A 20,133-nucleotide genomic window follows, 5' to 3' on the forward strand; every position below is an offset into this window, starting at 1 on the left:
CGCGGGTTCCCTCCACCCCTGCCCCTCTTCCCACTCCCACTGCTCCGAGGGGGCGCCCTAGGTTGCTCTCCCCGGCCTGTAACCTTCCTGTCCAAGCTGGGGTGCTTCTCTCAGAGGGCCACCTTCAGCCCGAGGCCTCCCGGGAGCACACCTTGTCCCCATCTGCCTGCAGCCGGCCCCGCCCACCCTGAGGGCTGCGTGCCAGTGTCTCTGTGGCCACAAGTGCTCTGGGCTCCCGGTTTCCCGGGACTGGGCCATGAGGGCTTGTGTGGGGGAAGAGATAGTTTCTGGAAATGCGGGGTGGGCGGGTAACCATGTGAGCTCTGGATTCAGGAAGGGGTCCTCTGCCCCCGACCTTCTCTCTCCACCTACTTGACTCCCCAACCTGCATGACCATTCTCTGGGGACTTCAACCAGCGCCTGGGAACTATCAGGAACCTCCCCCACTTCTGTCAGCCAGCCTCAGGGAAGAGCGCCCTCAGGAGTCTCTACACCTCCCCAGGGCCTGAATAGAAGGACTTTGAGGATGTGAACTGAACGACCTTCTGGGGAGAGTCAGCGACCCTTTTACTCAACAGAGCAGGAACCCAGTCAGCAGGCTATTTGAGTGGAAGGAAATGAAGTGATTTCCATGGCAGCAGAGCCCCCACCGCAGCAACCTTCCTCCCAGAGCTGCTGGCTGACCTTCTGGCCAGGATCCCTCCTACCTCAGCGTGGAAGGCCCGGTCTCGTGGAGAAGTATAGGTTCTGAGGAAAGACCTGGCACCTGGGTTCTGCTGCTACACTTGCCTTATCTCGTGGCCCTTGTGGCTCTAGCTTTCCCAGAAACCTCAAGGGCTTAAGTGCCTGTGCTTACTCAGAGGCCGCACGCCATTCCCCATTTCCAGCCTCAGGCCCTCCCCCTAGCTGCCTCCTCTAGAGACCCCCTCTCCTCAGCACACACACACACACACACACACACACACACACACACACACACTCTCTCTCTCTCTCTCTCTCTCTCTCTCTCTCTCTCTGGGGATGTGCCTTCTCACAGAAGCTCGACCACAGAGATGCTTTAGGGACTGTGCCCAAACTCCTTCATCCCCAGCCTCTCAAGTTTTTGCTCTGATCCCTGGCACCCCCTGGAGCTGTTCCACCTTTGGAACCTTTCCCAGGTGGCAGGAGTGCCTAGCACAGGGGTAGTGACCTAAGTCTGAGCACTGGCGACCCTAGAAATCTGTTACACACAAACATTTTATTGAGCAGTAAGGGACCCCACTGGGGACAGAAAGGGCTGGCAGTAAAGGAGCATGTGAACCTCGGGGCAGGGTGCATGCTGCTTGACTCTCCATCCTGTTCTTGCTTCAGGGAGCAGGTCCACCGTGCTCCAATCGCCGGTTTTTGGGTCTGGAGCAGCCCAGCTCTTCGTGCGAACTTTCTGAAGAGTGCTTTCGTTTGGGAGCACGTCTGGGGACTGGCTTCACTGCTTCCACCTTTGCTGGTGGGGCCAAAGGAACATCCCCGTAGGCCCGGTAGCCACCAACCAGGCAGTATGTCTCCCCATGCCAGCCCAACTGCGTTTCTCCACGCCCTCGGTAGAGGACATGGTAGTGCCCGGGTGTGGGAGGAGAAACGGGAGCCACTGCTGCTGCAAAGAGAATCAGAACCGATCAATCACTTGTGCTGTGCACAGTCTCCTGCCACAATTTCCCCCTCTCATGTCTCTCCCAGTTTCTGGCTGAAGACCTTTCATCTACTTGACATCCAAAACACAGCCTTGGCCCATCACCTCTATGAGTCCCTAGAGAAGGGACACTGGCTGCAAAAGCAATCCCTAGAGCCTACGGCTGCAGCAGATGAGGAAGTCTCTTCACCGTTTTCCAGGGAAAACAGTAGAACCCGAAAGAAATTGCACTCATGATCCTCTCCATCTCTCCCTTCCACAACAGAGAAAACATTTCTTGCAGTCTGTCACTTCTGAGGCTTTAAGGGAAATGTCTTTCAAGTTTTGGAAAGAAATAATCTAATACAAATCTGTTAAGAAACCCTCTCACCTTGGCAACCCCTCTTGGGCCCCAGTTATACTGCCTGTTTCAACCACACTGAATTCTAGCCCTCTGGTACTTTTATGTAGATTAGAACAAGGCTAAATACTGAGGCAGAGCGATCAGGAGACTCAGAACCGGGGTCTGGGTACCAAGTCTAGGCTCACATCAACGCAGCCTCCTGGGACACCATCTCCTCAGCCCTCCAGTCTCATTAGCACTTCATCACCCCCCCCCTTCATTCTTCCGGTCTTCCCATCAATATGGCACCACCCTGTCCCCGAGTACTCAGCAACTCAGTACGGGATGTGTCTGAGAGGACCGATAGAGATGTCTGCATGACAGCACAGAGGTGCCTGGGTTTGAGGGTGTGCTTCTAATTGTGGCCCTCTTCCTCAAACTGCTCCATTTACCGTTTGCCAACAAAAATACACTTGTCTTTTGCTAAGAGGCCATTCAGGAAAGGGTCTGAATGGAAGCATCCTGTAGCCCAAAGGGGAAGGCTACATTATAAAGCTTAGAACCATCCTGCACACTTGTCCAGGGATGACCTTTCACTTGTCCTCAGCAGTGAGCCCTGTGGGTCCCTGAAGGTGTCCCAGGTCACTGGTATTACTTACATGTGGGAGTGTGCTCAGTTGTACATAGTTGGCAGGCCCCACAGAAACATGTGCCAGCCAGGTGAGGTGGATTGTATCCCATACCTCCTGTGGAGGTGGCCGGTCTGGGTGTACCTGCTGCACTGCCCACCCAGGGAACAGAGCACAGGGTTGAGTATATATAGCCTATGAAGTCAGACATTGTCTCTGACAGTCAGAGAAACTTCCCTACCAGTTCTCCACCAGGTACGAATCTGTTTTGTTGTCAGTTACCATGGAATCTGTTACCATGGAATCTGTGAGAAGGCCTGTGAGGGCATCACTAGCCAGTGAGGTCATATATGGAACCTGTGACTTGAGGGGCAGGCTTCAGGAGGAGGGGCAGTTTTTTGGAGGAGAACAGGGTAGAGGCAGAGGTACTCTGCCTGGCCCCTCACACCTGGGCCTCCCCACCAATGCCGTACTCTAGTAGACACCCTAGGTGAGGCGTGCTGGTGGTCTGGCACAGCCCCAGGGGCCACAGGAGGGCAAGAGAGACCCACATTCTGTGATTGGCTTGAGAGGCAAGATGAACGTAAGAGAAAGCTAGGTTGTATGGCACTTACCCTAAGAGGCAGAGATTTGTGTGGACTGGGGGATCAGGGAAGGCTCCTTTGCAGTGGGCCTGAAGGACAAGTGAGATTTGGACCCATGGGGAAGAGAGGGAAGACATTCCAGTTTGGAAGAATAAAAGCAAAGACACACTCTTCTCGACCTTGTCCTGCCCCCAATATAAATTCCTAGCACCCTGAAATTTTTACAACTGAGGACTTAAAAAAACCAAGAGGTTAAGGGGCCTTCGCAGTGGTACACAGGTAGTGGAGAGGTGTTCTGCTCAGTGGTTAGGTTCATGTCGGGGCTCCAGGTTTACAGCTGATAGGAATGTGAGGACAAGCTCCTGCCATTTCAAACATTTCCAAGTGATACTGAGAGAGATGTTAAAGGTGCAAAATGCGGGTGCTGAATGACCTCACAAAGTGGGAATGGTGGGCCCATTTGAACATGAAATGGAAAACAAATTCATGACAAAAGGACATAATACAAAATGACAACATAATCACTACAGTCCCCTCTCCCCTAGAAGTAAAAGTCATTAGAATCCTCTCTCTCTCCACCATGAAAGGATGAGATAAAGACTCAGCAGCAGCCCCCGTGAGAAACATGGTCAACCGTGTGAAGAGGTGTTACTAAGACGATTCGGTCCGCCTCAGAGAAGGAAAGAGACAACTCTGCCCTTAGCCTGATCAGGCCCACGGGAAGCAAGCACATTTGGGGCAGCCTCTGATAGTGTGGCAATGAGAGAGAACCTTCTTTAGGAGGGGACTCCCTGCTGCCGACCCTGAAAAAGCAAAGATGGGACATTGGTTTAATGGGGCTGTTGCAGAGGCGTTGTTCCCAGGAGGTAGAGACTGCTTCGACTACCATTTTAGAGGTTGGGCCACCGTGGTTGAGAAGCACAGCACCTTCTCTTCCTAAACTGCTTGAATCAGCGGGTACACGTTAGGACAGACGAAGTCAGGCCTCATTGGAGCGGACTGCCTTTGGGAGTGGTAGAATGTAAACTGTGAAGGGGAATGCTCTGGAGGAGGTTTGTCATGGCAGCTGGGCCAGCATGAGACCATTCAGATTCTCCACGGCTCCAGAGATTACTTGACTGGGAGCATCCCTGTGATGTGGCGGGGGGACTCCTACCTTAACAGGACCTGGCTGGGCATCTGGGGAAGGCGGAATAAATGGTTTTATTAACTTACGAGAGCGAGAGACTCACAAAAGCACTGAAAAAGACTTGTACCTGGATTCTTGAGCCAACCCTAAGAAAACTTATCCAGATCTGGAGTAGGGCTCGGGAGGCTGCACTTTTAAGCTTCCTGGGCAGTCCCACCACAGTGGTCCATGGATAGAGGGACCAAATTATTGTGTGTTCTCAGTTGCTTTGGGGAGTCAAAGTGGGCAATATTAAAAACTGCAGCAGGCATACGTATAAACGGAATATTCAAGGCAAACAGAGGTGTATAGTTACTCTATCCATGAATGAGGTTTGGGAAAAGCCAGCCTGGTGGTTAAATAACACAACCCTTATGACAGACAGACCAGATTCTGTCCTACTTACATGTGTGATTTTGACCCAGTTCTTTTATCCTTCTGACTGTTTCTTCATATGGAAAAGAGCTATGGCTGTACATTTAGCACAATATTCTCTTTTGGCAAAAGTTGCTCTGGGTCCATTTGTGTTCTCTGCAACTGAATCCTTTCCAGTGTGCAAGCATTTTTAAGTTGTTTGGTGAAGTATTACATTTGACTTTCAACTGTTCATTACTTTGGGCAAAGCTTATGTAGTGCTGCAGAGACTAGAACCTATGCAGAGATAGTGAGAGGATGTTATAAGCTTATTCTGCCGGTTGATACAAAAGTTTAACCTTTTCTCCTCTTCCTCCACCTGCCGCCAAGTCATGAGAAAGAAGGCAGAGCCTGGAAATGCACACCAGGCAATACTTCTGTGTCAGTTTGCCTTTTATTCCTCTGCCAGTACTTCCCAGAGAGATTTCACCAAAAGTGCCTAAGCTTGCCATGGCCATTGTTGTGAAGAAAGTTTCTCTCTATTGCTAGTCACATCCCCTTTCCCTTCTCCTGGGGGCTTAATGGATGTTTGGGGGCAGGAACTAAAATTTAGAAGGTAAAAAACAAAAAAACAAAAAACAAAACAAAAGAAAAAACAAGTGTTCTTTTTTTTTAAACATCTTTATTGGAGTATAATGGCTTTACAATGGTGTGTTAGTTTCTGCTTTATACCAAAGTGAATCAGTTATACATAAGTTCCCATATCTCTTCCCTCTTGCGTCTCCCTCCCTCCTACCCTCCCTATCCCACCCCTCTAGGTGGTCACAAAGCACCGAGCTGATCTCTCTGTGCTATGCGGCTGCTTCCCACTAGCTATCTATTTTACGTTTGGTAGTGTATATATGTCCATGCCACTCTCTCACTTTGTCATGGCGTACCCTTCGCCCTCCCCATATCCTCAAGTCCATTCTCTAGTAGGTCTGTGTCTTTATTCCTGTCTTACCCCTAGGTTCTTCATGACATTTTTTTTCTTAAATTCCATATATATATATATATATATATATATATATATATATATATATATGTGTGTGTGTGTGTGTGTGTGTTAGCATACGGTATTTGTCTTTCTCTTTCTGACTTCCTTTACTCTGTATGACAGACTCTAGGTCCATCCACCTCATTACAAATAGCTCAATTTCGTTTCTTTTTATGGCTGAGTAATATTCCACTGTATATGTGTGCCACATCTTCTTTATCCATTCATCCGACGATGGACACTGAGGTTGTTTCCATCTCCTGGCTATTGTAAATAGAGCTGCAATGAACATTTTGGTACATGACTCCTTTTGAATTATGGTTTTCTCAGGGTATAGGCCCAGTAGTGGGATTGCTGGGTCATATGGTAGTTCTATTTGTAGTTTTTTTAAGGAACCTCCATACTGCTCTCCCTAGTGGCTGTACCAATTTACACTCCCACCAACAGTGTAGGAGGGTTCCGTTTTCTCCACATCCTCTCCAGCATTTATTGTTTGTAGATTTTTTGATGATGGCCATTCTGACCGGTGTGAGGTGATACCTCCTTGTAGTGTTGATTTGCATTTCTCTCATAATTCGTGATGTGGAGCATCTTTTCATGTGTTTGTTGGCCATCTTTGGAGAAGTGTCTATTTAGGTCTTCCGTCCATTGTTTCATTGGGTTGTTTTTTTTGATATTGATCTGCATGAGTTGCTTATATAGTTTACAAATTTATTTATGTTTATATTTTTTGGAGATGAATCCCTTGTCAGTTGCTTCGTTTGCAACTATTTTCTCCCATTCTGAGGGTTGTCAGAGTCCAGAGTCTTCAGTGTTCCCCCAGTATCCAACTTGGACAAGTGTACAAATAGTGGTGGTATAAATGATGTAGAGAGATGAATAGTGGAAGTAAGTATTGAAGGTAAAATTAATCGTTCAGTAACATCACATAATTAATTTTAAGTGTCCGTGTTATATTTGGGCAGAGTTGTTCAGTTGGCAATTAGTTAAGTTTGTAAGAGACTCAGGAGAGAGATATGTAAGTTTTAGGTCAAGATCTGTGATATATATGGTGGCTGGAATCACAAGAGTAGATGAGACCATCTATCAAGGGCAGAAGAGAGCTTCTGAGAAATACACATCTCTTGGCAGAGGGCAAAGTGAGAGTGCCCAATGAAAGAGATAAGGATGTCCAGAGGCAGGAGGAAGAAGTAGCAGGTTAAGATGCTACTGTTGTTAAGGTGAAAGATTTTTCTGAGATGACAAGTTTGATCAACAAAATCAAATATTGCTGAAAGGTGACAGAATGACCAAACAACATTCACTCAATTTAATCACAAATTAAATGTTGGTGAATGCAATTCCAGTGCAGATAAGTAAGAAGAAAAGAGCAAAATTGTGTGAGTCACGAGGTACATAAAGATAAGAAAATACAGACAATGAGAATAAATACAATTTTTGATAAACTGCACTGTGAAATTAGGAGGAGAGAAAAGGTAACTAGAGAATTACTTGGCATCAAGCAAGAGTAATTTTTAATGGGAGGGGGCCAAAATAAAATCGCTAAAGAGGAAAACCTTAACAATCCCAATGAGGTGGGAAAATGAATGGAAGGTACTGAGGAAGTGAGAATAGGTATTTATAAACTATGTCGAAAAGCTATTCTTGGACGTAAAGAGAAAAAGTTAGTTCGGGGTGTTTTTGCTTTATAGTCTGTGTTTTCTCTGTGAAATAAAAGTTTGATGGGAGGTGATGTCACCTCGAGATAGCGCTCATCAAATATCCTATGTGCTTATCTACATTTTTCATCCTCCTTTGTAGTTCAACTGTTTTCCTTTGATTCGTTGTGGCCAGTGGCAAAGAAGCAGAATCAAGTGTATCACTTCTGAGCTGAGGTCATTAGGAGCCAGTGTCCCTCTTGTCTGGTCCTCTGCTATTGTGACATGGGAGGTCAAATAGTCCAGATGACGTGGCTGCAAGATGGATCAGGACCATGTGATCTGTAAGGGCTTTACTCAGTAGAGAAACAACGTACTTGTATTTTCCACTGAGATCCCTGTGTTCAGTAGATCTACCTGTGAGAGCTCAGAGAGCATAGCGAAGGCTGAAATGACAAAGGCAGAGGGAGAGATGCTGGTAACAGATGGAAGGCGCCTGGCAGATAATATATTAAATGGTAAACAAAGCTGCTGGAGTAAGAGAGAGAGTATATAAGAGATGAGAAGAAGGCCAACTGTATGTAGTATCTAACGGTAAGGAGTGAGGAGAGAAACAACTGAAAAATAAACATAAAAAGAATGATCAGAAAGAAGCTAGGTGGTATGCCAACAGAAATCCTAAGATTGCTATAAAACATAAAGGAAGGTAGTTTTCAAAGAAGCACCATTTAATGGAGTCAGTTGTTTCCCAAAGGCAAAATGCTGTGGGAACTGAAAATAAACCATCTGATTGGATGACTAAACTTTTATGAACAAAAGTGGAACCATTTCAGGAAAGTCATGGGAGAAGACGCTGTGTTACAGTGGGGAGAGTAATCAATATATTGTGAGGAAAGGTGCCTTCATTTGCAAGAGATGCCCATTAAGAAGTGAAGACAGCATTTAAAGGGAAGGGATAATTTAAGAAAATTAAAAAAAAAATTTAAGGAAACTTGAATAATTCATAGACAAAGAGGGAGGTATTAGTGAAAGACTGAAAATCAGAGAAAGCTATCTTAAGTTGTTGTTATGGACTGAATTGTGTCCCCCCAAAAATTATATGTTGAGGCCCCTCCTCATTTGACTGTAGAAGATAGGAGATAGGTCCTTTAGGGAGGTAACTGAAGTTAACTGAAGTCATAAGGGTGGGGTAATAATCTGACAGGGACTGATGGTGTCCTTATAAGAAGGGGAATAGATTCCAGAGATCTCTCTCCCTCTGCTCGTAGAGGAAAGGCCGTGTGAGGACACTGCAAGAAGACAGCCATCAGCAAGCCAGGAAGATTGTTCTCACCAGAAACCAATTCTTATGGTATTCAATACCTTAATCTTGGACTTCCACCGTCCAGCACTGTGAGAAAATAAATTTCTGCTGTTTAAGTCATTCAGTCTATAGTATTTCACTATAACAGCCCAACCAGACTAATACAGACCTTCACGTACACTGCAATATACAGAAGCTAAACAATGATTGTGAGCCAGAGAGTACATCTTGAACAGAAGTGTAATGACGCTTGTGGTACTCACAACTTCACGAATTTTGTCAGAAAGATGTGAAAAAAAGTCAGTCAGACAACGGTTCTGATAGTGGATATTTTCTTTATGTGTTTGACATAAAGCAGTGTCTGACAGCCTCCCTGATACCCATCCGTATCGCAGTTTTGATTCTGTGGCCCCAGTTCCACATGGCACCAAGGTGCTGTGTACTGTCCATTCTTGGGTTTTTGGGTGCTGTACCTGTTGCCAATAGGTGGGTCAAACCACTGGGGCTCTTCTGAAGTCCTCCCTAAATTTGGACCCAGCTTCAGCTCCAAATCCGAGTTTTCAGAGAGCCCAGGGTGAGGCTCGCCTGCCACAGTAGACACGTTGGCTAACGGGTTGCACTGCAGCACCCGCTCGGACAAGGGCACCATCACGATGCCACCGTTCTTCTTCTGCAGGGGCGGACCCGTGGACAGTCAGCTTGGCCCCCAGCACAGCCAGCTGCCTGTTCACTCTCTCGGCCCCTGTGAGGAAGGTGTTCAGCCCTGGCTTTGAGGTCAGAGTCGTCTCCTCTCTGGGTTTGTGTGAATGGAGGAGCCGCAGCCGTGGTCTGGGTGGTGTGTTGGCCCTGGGTTTCCGGGTTTGGAGGAGCATCTTACCACCTAGACCCCCACCTAGGGCTGAAGAGTTCAGGGGCTGTGGACCGTGGGTTTTGGGGGCAGAAGATATTTAACCTGGCGTTTGAGGAAATGGAGGGAGAAGAGGCTCAGGTTCAAGGGCTCCTGGTTTGAATCTCTTGCTTTAGGTTTGAGGGCCAGGGCAGTCTCTCACCAGAAGCTGCAGGATATCATCAGGAACATTGCGAGTGTTCTTGCACATACCCCGGGCAGCTGAGTGGGAGAAGATGACAGGTGCCTGTGACACTTGTAGGGCTCGCCGTGCCACAGCATCCGAGACATGGGCCAAGTCCACCATCATGCCCGGGCGGTTCATTTCTGCCACCACCTTCTGCAGGGACAGGATGGGGAGAGGGCATGAGGGCTGCATTTATCTTGTGTGTATTTATCTGTAGGGAACAGGCGGGGCTGTACATTCATGTGGGACAGGGTATGGAAGCCGGGTCCTTAACTCGCCAAGGCCGGAGAGCCGACTGACATTGCTGTAGAAGGGTTGGATACCTTTACTGAGCTCTGTGCCCTGCAGGATAGCCAGGATGCAGTCTGACTCGTGGCCATGACTTGGCTACAAGAGCCTAGAAAGTGGTTCTGTCGAACCGTCTACACCTGCAACCGTCTACACCTACCTCCCGCCCTGGTGGCCCGCAGGCCCGGGGAAGAGGCCCCGTCCCGCGCTCCCACTCCCGCCCCCGGCCATGGCGAAACGGCGGAGGGGGGCCTTTATCCGGAGGGAGCTGTGGAGAGCCACACCGGCGGACAGGTGGCGGCGCCGGGGCAGGGCGCCGGAGGGGGCGGCCAGGTGCAGGTCGAGGGGCTCGCGGGCCGCACGGACGGCACCCGGGCCCGCGGCGGAGTCTGAGTCCGGGCCAGCCACCCCGGGAGCGTCTGGGGTGCGGCCGCCTTTCAGGGCCGCCTTCTGGCCGCATAGAGCGCCCCCTCTGGCGCGCTGTGGTGGGAGGGGCCGGAGGAGGTGGGGCCTGCAGCGGTGCCCGTCGGGGGGGCGGAGCTGGCGGCCACCGCCAAGGGCGACTAAAGGAGAAGGCGGAGCCGCAGCGGGAGGCAAAATGCCTATGGCACCCGGTATTCCCAGGCGGTCTCCCATCCAAGTACTAACCGGGCCCGACCCTGCTTAGCTTCCGAGATCAGACGAGATCGGGCGCGTTCAGGGTGGTATGGCCGTAGACGGGGGCAGGGGATCATTTGAAGGGGGTCTTGAAAGGTAAGAGTTCCACAGTGGCGACAGGGCATTCTGTGCAGAGGAAACAAGATAGCCAAAGATCTCTATCCATTGACCTTGCTCTATTTTCTTCCAGCATTTAGCACCATCTGAAATTATATTTTTATCTAGCTTCTCGTTGTTTATTTTCTGTCTCCCCCATGCACTCTAATTCTCCAAGTGCAGGAAGCAGGTCTATCCTATGTGCCCAAAAGAATTCCTGGCACATGGTGGGTGCACAGTACATATTTGTAGCATGGATGAATCAGTAGGCAGTCCAAGCAAAAGGGAGAGAACGGGATTTGATGAGATCTATAAGTACTTATGTGGTTTCATTTCAACCTCACAATTCTCCTTCCTAAGAAAGATGTCATTATCTCCGTCTTACAAATAAGGAAACTGAGGTAAGACAAAGGCAAGCAACTTGACAAAGGTCACACACCCAGTAAAAGGTAAAGCTGGCATTGAAGCCTAAGCTAGCAGGTTCCAAAGTCTGGACTGTACCACAGGAAGAGGCTAACAAAGGCCTGAACTAAGTAAAGCCGTGGCAAGGGAGTCAGAGAGAAGAGTTCATGCTTAAGAGTTGCTGGGTTTAATAAAATGGAGCAGACGTGGCCACAGACTGAAAGAATCCCCTGCAGATTCATCGCCATCTGAGCCGCTAGTCCTGACCTCCTTCTCAATCTCATGGGGATGACAGAAAAAACATGCAGCATTGGCCACTAACTAGCTGTTTAACTTTGGAAGCCTTAGATATCTAATTTCTCCAAGCATGTTTCCCCCACATGAAAAAAAATGGTGACAGATACTAGGTTTGCGGTTGTTATATGAGATGATGCAGATGAAGCACCCAGGACAGTTCCTGGCCCATAGTAGGTGTTCAATAAATATTAACTTACTTCTCTTTCCCCATGGCCTCCTGCTATCTTTAGGTCTGGGAAATACTATTCCCAAGAGGAGGACCAAAGAGGGAGGAAGTGTTAGGAGGGCATCTGCTCTGGGGCAGGTATGGAAATGGATAGTCTCAAGAAGGTAGTGAGTGACAAGCCAGGCCTGGAAGAGGTGGGTGGATAAGAGGCTAGGAAAGTACCCAGCAGTTTTCTCTATGAGGAAAACTCTGACCCCCCCCTATAATGAAGGTTCAGACAAGCAACCAGAATTCCAAGTCATGTGCCCAGTCTTTTCTCTGCACAAAAGGTGTAGCCAGAGCTTGGTGAAGGGGAAGCAGGGGACCATTTGACTTGGGCCTCATACGTACAAATTTGGTTGGATTCCCAAAGGAAGTTATTCATCAAGTTATTATAATTTGGGGTGTTTAAAATGTTAATTTTTAACAGTTATCTGTGAGTTTAATTATGGATTGCACCTGGTAGTGATTTTCCATTTCTTAAAACATAATGTACACTGCTCTATACAAACTGTGTCCTGAAATAAACATGTTATTTGTGGACTCATTTTTAAAAGGGGTTAACTTATAAACAATTAAATTATACCACAAGTTTTTGTAACTGTCTTTGAATTTTCACATTTCCTATGTGTTGGAATTGTTTCAAAAAGAAGAAGAAGAAAAAAAAGAGGCTTGGGTTTCTGGGTCTCTTCAGCTCAAGAGGGCGCAGGGCAGTGGCAGGCCAGAGGCAGCTAGAGGGGAGGTGAAGAGCCTGTTACTGAACTTGTTTACAGCACCACCTGGTGTTTATAACTCATTAAAATGTCACACTTCCTTGTCCTTAAGCCCTGGAATTTGCTGAGTAAAATCCCCACAGCTATTTTCTGAAGCCCTCTCTCTCAAAATTTCTTTTTCACTCACTTAAAAAGAATAAGGCTTATAGACAAGAATCACCCAAAACAGAAGTTGATGCCCCACGACTTTCCTTTGTTTTCTTTTAGCTTTGTGCTGTGGGACGGAAGGTCTGTATGTAATACTAGTTCAGACTGACTGAGCAGTGACTATGTGCCAAGCAGTTCTAAGTACCCTGCATGGATTAAGTAACTTAATTATTATAACAACTCTAGAGACAGGTATTACTATTACCATAAGCCCATTTTACAGATGTGGCTACTGAGACACAGAGAGTTTAAGGAATTTCATAAAAATCACTAGAAAGTAGCAAAGCAAAGATCTGAACCCAGGCCTGAAGCCTTGCTTCAGTGTCCATGATTTTAAACACTGTTATGCTGCTTTTCCGTGTAGGTGCATGTTTCAAGAAAAGGTATCTTCTTAATTTTTATTTGGCCTGATATTAAGAATTTAATTTCCCTGGGTAAAGCTCGATGGACCAAGGATAAACAGAGCAGCAAACAAGTTAAAAATATGCCTTCAATAATCATCTGCTATATGAGGCATTAAGCTTCTCAGAAGCCTAGACCGCCCTTTAGAATGTCATACAATCCAGAAGCATGGCATACAAAACAACTTAGTGTTTGTTTATAACAACGCTACCACCACCAAGAAAGCATTATAATCCTCTGTCTTTTTAAGAGTTCAACAATTTCAGATCTCTCCTTTTAAAGGGGTAGTAATAATAATAGCTACAATCTATTGACTGCTTTTTTGTTTTTGTTTTAGAGAAGCATCAACTAGTGAAAAACAATGTGGGTTTGGGGGAATCATACTACCTGGGTTCAGATCCTGTTATTTTTTTTAATGAATTTTTATTGGCATATAGTTGCTTTACAATGTTGTGTTAGTATCTGCTGTAGAGCAAAGTGAATCGGCTATACATGTACATATATCTCCTTTTTTGGATTTTCTTCCCATTTAGGTCACCACACAGCAATGAGTAGAGTTCCTTGTGCTATACAGTATGTTCTCATTAGTTATCTATTTTATACATAGTATTAATAGTGTATATATGTCCAATGGAATATTACTCAGCCATAAAAAGAAACGAAATTGAGTTATTTGTAGTGAGGTGGATGGACCTAGAGACTGTCATACAGAGTGAAGTAAGTCAGAAAGAGAAAAACAAATACCGTATGCTAACACATATATATGGAATCTAGAAAAAAAAATTTTTTTTAATGGTTCTGAAGAACCTAGGGGCAGGACAGGAATAAAGACACAGGCATAGAGAATGGACTTGAGGACATGGTGGGGGGGAAGGGTAAGCTGGGATGAAGTGAGAGAAGAGTGGCATGGACATATATGCACTACCAAGTGTAAAACAGATAGCTAGTGGGAAGCAGCCGCATAGCACAGGGACATCAGCTCGGTGCTTCGAGACCACCTAGAGGGGTGGGATAGGGAGGGTGGGAGGGAGACGCAAGAGGGAGGAGCTATGGGGATATATGTATACGTACAGCTGATTCACTTTGTTATACAGCAGAAACTAACACACCATTGTAAAGCAATTATACTCCAATAAAGATGTTAAAAAAAGTATTTAAAAAATAGTGTATATATGTCAATCCCAATCTCCCAATTCATCCCACCACCACCCCTTCTCCCTTGGAACCATACATTTGTTCTCTACATCTGTGTCTCTATTTCTGCTTTGCACATAAGATCATCTATACCATTTTTCTAGATTCCACATATGTTAATATGTATTTGTTTTTCTCTTTTTGACTTACTTCACTCTGTATGATAGTCCTGTTTTTATTTTTAACATCTTTATTGGAGTACAATTGCTTTACAATGTTGTGTTTCTGCTGTATGACAAAGTGAATTAGCTATACATATACATATATCCCCATATCCCCTCCCTCTTGCTTCTCCCTCCCACCCCTCTAGGTGGTCACGACGCACTGAGCTGATCTCCCTCTCAGAGACAACCTATAGGCGACTCAGGGGTCAAGCAGCAGATTGGACCACAAGACCTCTAAGTTGCTACCAAACTGGGGATCTGGACCCATTTCCTAGTTTTGCTTTGAAATACACCTGAAGAAATGAAAAACAGGTGGTCGCCAACTTTCAGAGAATTGAAGTCTGTTTTCTTGCCAGTTATTTTTCTGCCACCATCAGTTTCCATAAACCCTATGAGGAGACATATGTCCTCCCTCATTCTTATAGATCCAGTTGGATTGGAGATGACGGAAGTGATGGCACAAAGCCAGACACGTCTTAGCGCTCACTCCGCACTGTCACCAAATGGCCAGGCGTCAACCTTGAAGCACAATCTCTATGCTGGTTCCTGCAGAGACAAGAAGAAAGAATAGGCAGAGCCTTTGGACTTCAGGACTTGTGATCCCATTTTTGTCCTCTGTAGCCGTTAGGACTTGGCAGTACAGCCTGAGGCCAACAATACTGCCTGGCTACACTCTGCAGCCTGAAGATCTGTCCACACAGCCAAGGGAAGGCTGGGCAGGAGGCAGCCAGCAGGCTCTCACACCACCTGCCTCCCCTCCTTCCTCAGTGGCTCCCACGAGGGCACAATCAGGGCTGGGAGGCTTCATGAGCCCCCCTTGGCCCGAGTCAGCAGGGATTCATACCCATCCTGCCGGGACCATCTGCACTCAATTATAAGCCCTTTGGAAGCCAGCAGAGGGCTGTTAAGCTGCCGCTGGTTCTCTATGATTAGCTAGTTCTTGTCTTTTGAATACTGCATATGGTGCAGCCAGCTGCAGAAAGCATTCATGACTCAAAGCTTTTTTCCCCTCAAAGAGAAAAGTGCTAAGTTGTTATTACTATGGGAAGAAAAAAAAAGTTTAAAACTCTTACTTTCTGGTTAAGTTCCTCTTCCTACCTTAAAATTCTACCTCTTCCCAGGATTGGGACCATTCCTTTGTCTGTTTTCTACCAGCACTATATAGGTACTTGCTTGCTGAAGATGAGCCTTGCTAAGAAATATCAAGACTGTGTATAATTCCAGCTCAGGTGTTATTATCCGTGGTCCAGTAGACCCTCTTCTCTCCCTTATTTTGTGTGAGAGACCTGACGTTAAGGCATGCTTTTGATGAAACCACTCCAAAAAGTCAACTCTTTGCAATCAACTCAGGAGCCGGCGCCACTGCTGAAGCTTACCTTCTTTCCCAGGTGCTGAGCCAGGAACAGAAGCAATACGGCTTGGTTCGCACTTGAAACCCTCAGTGTTCTCTGTAGGCGAGAAGCAGTTAGCTGGCTACAAGCTAGCATTAAAATCAGTAGGGATGCTTAAAAAAAACATGTATTTCTGGGGCTATACATAGACTTGAAATCCAGGCTCACATGTGAGTGGAGGTCCAGAGAAGATGGAGATTTGAGAGTCTTGTGAATAGTGATAATGAAAGCCATGAATTAGCTACAGTTCACAGGGAAAAGAATATGGAAATAGAAGATGGGGGTAATCAGAGTCCCTTCTTCCTCATATCTCTGAACTAGGCAAATAACTCATTTCTTTTCTCATAATACACAGGCTCTATGGTAAACACAGCACAAATATGCCAATAACCACAGGGCACTCTATGGATAAGACAATTCTTTGTAGAGTGGATACATGTATAACTGATTTGCTTTGCTGTACACCTGAAACTAATGCAACATTGTAAATCAACTATACTCCATTTTAAAAATATATATTTAAGAAAATGTTCTTTGTACCATGAGTTTGGCTGGCTTAAGCCTATAAATTTGCAAAACTTTAGGAACCCATCTATATATGGAATGAATAGTTCTACTCTCCATGTTGAGAGACAAATAAAAATGCCTATTTAAATATCTAGCAGGAAAAGTACCCCAAAAGTGATTTCACTTTTTTTTTTTTTAACATATTCTTTTTTTTTTTTTTTTAACCCCACATTTGTTTATTTATTTATTTTTGGCTGTGTTGGGCCTTCGTTTCTGTGCGAGGGCTTTCTCTAGTTGTGGCAAGTGAGGGCCACTCTTCATCGCGGTGCGCAGGCCTCTCACTGTCGCGACCTCTCTTGTTGCGGAGCACAGGCTCCAGACGCGCAGGCTCAGTAGTTGTGGCTCACGGGCCTAGTTGCTCCACGGCATGTGGGATCTTCCCAGACCAGGGCTCGAACCCATGTCCCCTGCATTAGCAGGCAGATTCTCAACCACTGCGCCACCAGGGAAGCCCTTTTTTTTTTTTTTTTTTTGATGAGCAATTTTAAGCATGTCCAAGAGGAAGAAAATCTGTACCAATATGGGTTGTTCCACTGAGCCTAATGGGAGCCACATGTCTATCTGACAAGGGAGTTACAAGTTTGGAAAGGGAGAAAACAAAAGGAACCCTGTGTTGTTAGTCTGAAATTGGAGGTAAGGTGTAAATTCATGGTTTTCAATATATGGATACAGAAATAAATTTAGATGTCATGGGCACATAGGTATGTGTATACATACACACACATGCAGATATTCCCAAACTCTGACCACTGAGATGGCCTGGGACCAGTGGCTCCACAACAGTACTGGGTACACTTAGCACTCAAATCTTTGCTTTAAGATAATTTTCCACTAAAGAAAGCAGGGCTGGAATAGGGAAAGTACAAGACAAACTTGGAATGTCTTATAGTGTCAGAAAATAAAGAAATGCCCAAGTTAAAGGGGGATGTGTCAAGAAGACACAGGAGCCAGCTTGAAGGTGTTCCTGCTGGCCATATCTGAGACCATTTAAGCATCTAAAGGAATAACGATAATAACCAATTACAACCCACTGAATAAAAACTGAAGAATCCATACTTGTAATATTAATATAAATTAATAAAGGGGGAATGAGTGATTCTATAGTGGAAAAGTCTGGCAAGCACCACCTTAAACAAGTGGTCAGTTAGTGTCATAATGATGGGACAGGTGGAAATCATGCACCGCTTGAAGAGATGCAGCGAGGAAGACGCAGCATTGCTTCTATGCTGCTCCTGCCAAAGATGCATAAACTAAACCTAACCTAACCTAATCTGACAGGAAACACCATCCAAAGTAACTGGCCTGTAATCTTCTAAAGTGTCAACGTCCATTACTCAGCCATAAAAAGAAATGAAATTGAATTATTTGTAGTGAGGTGGATGGACATAGAGACTGTCATACAGAGTGAAGTAAGTCAGAAAGAGAAAAATACCATATGCTAATGCATATATATGGAATCTGAAAAAAAAAAAGGTTCTGAAGAACCTAGGGGCAGGCTAGGTAGACGGAGACGTAGAGAATGGACTTGAGGACACGGGGAGGGGGAAGGATAAGCTGGGACGAAGTGAGAGAGTACCATGGATTTATAATACACTACCAAGTGTAAAATAGATAGCTAGTGGGAAGCAGCTGCATAGCACAGGGAGATCAGCTCGGTGCTTTGTGACCACCTAGAGGGGTGGGATAGGGAAGGTGGGAGGGAGACGTAAGAGGGAGGAGATATGGGGATATATGTATAGCTGATTCACTTTGTTATAAAGCAGAAACACCATTGTAAAGCCATTATACTCCAATAAAGATGTTAAAAAAAATTTTTTTAATTTAAAAATTAAAAAAATAAAGTGTCTAGGTCAAGAAAAAGCTGGGGTACCATTCAGAATAAAGGCCACTACAGAGACATGACAACTCAAAGCAGTATGTAACTCTGAACTGCATCCTTTTGCTATAAAGGTTATTATTGGGACATTTGGCAAAATCTGAATGGGGCCCAAGGATTAGTGGCAATTTCCTGATTTGACAGTTGTTTTGAGGTTACATAGAAAAATGTCCTTGTTTACATGAAATACATACTAAATTCAGGAGTGATTTTTAGGAGTGACAGGCCCAGCAACTTGGCAATTTATTTTCAGATGATTCAGGTTCTGAATTGGTAATTTTTCTGTCCGAGAATAGTTCAATTTTTTTTTTTTTTTTTTTTTTTTTTTTTGCCACGCTGTGCAGCTTGCAGGATCTTTGTTCCCTGACCAGGAACTGAAACTGGGCCTCGGCAGTGAAAGCGCCGAGCCCAAACCACTGGACCGCCAGGGAACTCCCTAAAAATGTTTTTAAAAGTGTAACTTCTTTTCCTTTTTATGTTATATGACTTAAAAAATGACTATAGCAATGAAGACAGTGATGTTGACGATGAATTTGCGACATCAAGAATTTCATAAAATTATTTCTTGAAATAAGGTAGAAATTAATGTTATTTTATATAATGTGATTTTTAAGTATATATTTTCATTAAAACATTTAGGAGTTAAAAAAAGATCAGTGAACGAATGTGCTCTTCTAGGTTGAATTAAAATAGAATATTTAAGGTTTAAAAAAGTTTGGCTGGGGAAAAATAACAGTTTTGCAAAACCTTTGCGATCCAAAACTAAGATGATATTCAACAGCAAGAAGTATTCCAATTTCTCATAACCAGTTCTCACAAGCAAAGAAATGCATGCCTCACTTTAAGAAGGTGTCAAATAGAAACAGGCAAATCTGAAAGAATTTACCCAGTGTAATAAATTAGAGGTGAAATCACAACAAAAGAATTTATGGCGTACAAAAAAATTCACAAGTAGAAGATTCCTTCTATCAACTTCTCAGAGTTCCATGAGCTCTCCCCTGACCTCTGAAAGATGGGTTTTACCAAAATCTGGTTTACACGGAACTTTTCAGGTATATATGGTCTGAAAAGAAAGAAGTATCTGCTAAGAACCTGCCTGGTGCTCCTTCCTTGTTGCAGCCCTTCTTTGTGTAAGTGATCAGAATCAGGTCCAGGAGACACAGAATCAAGCATGACATATCACACCAAACACCATTTCCTGTCCAACCAATTCTCATCTCTCTCCAGTAATGAAGAGGTGGACGTTCTTCTTGGACTGCAGCATCTGTGCAGCCCGCTCCACCCCGACCACAGCAGACAGCCTCTGGGCATCGTACTTGGAGTAGGGGACAGTGCAGGTCCAGGCAGCTTCCTCTCCTCTGGTGGTGGCTTGCAGCATGTTACAGACTTCACTGTAGAAGTGGGGATATGTTGGCAGTTCATAGAAAATTAGGTTCCTGATGCCTTTTATTGTGTATCTGTTAGAAGGAGAAAGAGAGGCTATGTCTACATGAGAAATTCTATGGAAAAGCCACCGAAGAGTTTTACAGGGACATAGTCACTCTCGCTGTTTCATGCAAGGAGAAAGACCATGGCACAAATAACACACAGACCAAAAGTTACTCTAATTTGAGCTGGAGGGGCTCATTTTTTGTGACAGTGTATTTGAATTCCTAATGTTTGGCTTAAGATAATGATAAAATGAATTTGCACTTCTTGAGCCTAATCTGAGCAGACTGAGGTAGGGTGGGGAAGAATAGTAGACAAGGATTAGAAATCTGTCATAGAAAATTTGAAAAGCAGGCATTTCCAATTTAACATTATCCTAATTATAATCAGGCAAAACAGTGTTCTGTAATGGAGATGAGGTCAGACCAGACCCAGTACATAAAATAAACAGCATAAACTGTAAATGCGCTCCCA

The 20,133-nt window shown here is 45.1% G+C and overlaps 1 pseudogene across 1 annotated transcript in view; it reads right to left on the minus strand.

Annotated features, from left to right (window-relative positions):
• Positions 1 to 18,505: 18,505 nt before the first annotated feature.
• LOC307067344 (U3 small nucleolar RNA-associated protein 25 homolog) overlaps positions 18,506 to 20,133 on the minus strand; it is a 35,383-nt pseudogene continuing 33,755 nt past the window's right edge. Inside the window, exon 12 of the transcript in view lies at positions 18,506 to 19,688. The product of the transcript in view is annotated as a U3 small nucleolar RNA-associated protein 25 homolog (transcript). The remainder of the gene's footprint in view (positions 19,689 to 20,133) is intronic.

Source organism: Hyperoodon ampullatus, assembly GCF_949752795.1.
Source record: "Hyperoodon ampullatus genome assembly, chromosome: 2".
NCBI lineage: Eukaryota > Metazoa > Chordata > Mammalia > Artiodactyla > Ziphiidae > Hyperoodon > Hyperoodon ampullatus.